We start from the raw sequence: 2,393 nt of genomic DNA, 5'->3' as shown, positions 1-2,393 counted from the left end.
CACCTAGCACCCCCCCAGCACCCCCCCAGCCCCTCTTTGGGCACCCAGCACACCCCCCCTCCCGCACACTGTCACCCCTTCCTTGGGCACTCTCCAGCACCCTGGCATCTGCCCCCTGGGCACCCACCACTCCCTTGGGCACCCTGTCACTCCCCTCCAGCACCCTGCCATCCCCTCCAGGCTCTGCAGCCCCCCCAGCTCGTCCCCCCCCGCCGGGGCACTGGGATGTTCTGGGGCCCCAGGACATATGTCCCTGTCCCAGCCCTGCCTCACCCCCTCCCAGCACTATTTTAATCTCTCTCAACCTCTTTTTACTTTTCCTTTCTCTCCTCCTCCTCGCTGTCACCTCCCTGTTTCCCCTCCCTGGGAAGAGGGGGACAGTGGGGACCCCTGTACAGACCCCCCAGAAGGACTCCGGGTGCTGGGGGCGCTCCATCCAGCCCCATGTGCTGTGGCTGAGCCCCACGCAGGAACCTTTTCTCCCAAAGCAAATTGGTGCAAAAGGAGGTTTCTGCCCCCAAATCCGTCCCCTGCTGCTCCCCACCTGGTTGTGTTTTGCAGGTGGTTTCTCAAGCCACCATGAAGGGTGCTGGGGGGGGTGGGGGGGTGGACAGAGGCTCTGCTGAAACCCGGCAGAGAAGGAAAAAATCAGCTTTTTCTGGTCTTTTTGGGAGGTACCGGAGTGGGTGTGGGACTTGTCCCCTCCCCACTGTCACAGCCAGGGCAGACCCATGGGTCAGGGACCCCACGCAGGAGCAGGGGGCTGCTGTCACAGCTGGGAGCGCTCACCGAGCACTTCTCTTCAAAGCGGTGACTGTGTTAGCCACCAGTAGGTTTCAGGGTTAACACTCTGTTTGAGGGGAGCCGTTCACAAGCTGTCAGCCAGCCCCAGCTGAGGCTGCGGCTGCTCTTGGCACTTTCAGGCTCCCCGTGCAGCCAGGGCCAGTGACGCCGGCTGGCTGGTGGCCGAGGTCCCATCATCCCCATGGTGGGTGGAGGTGGCACCTCTGTCACCCCCGGCCAGGGCAGGACAACCCGACTGAGCGCAGCTCAGAGCCCCATCCCGCACAGCCCCCAGTGCCCCCAGCACGGGGGGACACGGTGACCTCCCTCTACTTTCCTGGAGATTTTCTGCTGCGGGGGGACCCTGTCACGGTGTCACCGGTGGTGGGTCCCGCTGCTGGGCCGTGCCCTGGCGAGGAGGCCGAGTCCCCAGCCACGGGGCCGTGTCTATTAGAGCCAACCTGGTCCCACCTCCTCCTCTTCCTCCCCACGCAGAGGCTTCACCTCACCTCTCCAAATTTAGCAAAGGCCCCCGGAGCCGCAGGTTTCCTGTTCACGCTCCCGGTAGCGGCAGCGGCCGGGGCTCAGCGGCGGCTGCGGCACCGGAGGGGAGCAGGTAGGAGCCACCACGCTGCTGCGACCCGCAGGGCTGTCCCCACGCGTGGGCATCCCTCCCGGTGCTCCCCTTTCCCACAGACCCGCTGCTCCGGGTCGGGGAGGCCCATTGTTGCTGTTTGTCATTTTACGGGGCGCAGCATCATTTGGGGGCCGGGGCGGGGGGACACACAGTCCCCAGGACACGGGGATGTGGCCGGGTCCCCCACAACCCCTGTCCTGCTCCCCGGCCTCGTCCTGCTGCGAGGGCTCAGCCCGTTGGGTTTGGGGGTGCAGGCTGGGGGGAGGAGGTGGCGGAGCCCCCACCCCCATACCCCTTTGAGTAGTGGCTGATGTCCCCCCAGACTGTCCGTGGGGAAGGACGAGCTCATCCCGTGGGACACGCAGGTCCGGTCACTGCTCGGGGACACCAGGGGACATCTGACTATCAGGCCTCCGGGAGGGTGAGTACTGACCCCGCTGCCGTGGTCCCCCGTCACCCCACAACCTTCCCCTCACCTCTAGCACCTGTGGGGACACCCTGACCCCCCCCACTGCAGCCCCACACAGACCGGCTCAGCTCTCCCTGGATGCTGCTGCAGAGGGGAAACTGAGGCACGACAGCAGCGGGGTGGTGGCAGGTGGTGACAACCCAAGAGTCTGCTCTGCAGGCTGGGGGGACCTTGGCAGCCCCCCCGCTCCATTTTCAAAACCACCCCCAAGCCACAGAGTTGGGGTTTGCACCCAAAATCCCCCCCAGCAAGAGCTGGCGTCTGTGGGATTCGCCCCCATAACCCTGCTCCAGGTCCCAGCTGGTGTCGCTGCCCCCTCCAAGGTCTCGTGTCACCCCCCCTCTCTGCTCGGGCTCTCCTGCACTCCTTCCTCCCCCTGCTCTTCCTCCCTGCCCTCCTCTGCCTCTTCCCTGCCATGGGGCTGTTTTCTTGCCCCTCGTCCCCAGGGGCTGGGGCCAAGCTGCCGGCTCCCCCACAAAGGGTCCTGGCCAGGCCTGAGGTTTG

This window comes from Athene cunicularia (genome assembly GCF_003259725.1).
Source record: "Athene cunicularia isolate RWA chromosome 23 unlocalized genomic scaffold, athCun1 chr23_part2, whole genome shotgun sequence".
NCBI classification, from domain to species: domain Eukaryota; kingdom Metazoa; phylum Chordata; class Aves; order Strigiformes; family Strigidae; genus Athene; species Athene cunicularia.
This window is presented reverse-complemented; position numbering follows the sequence as displayed.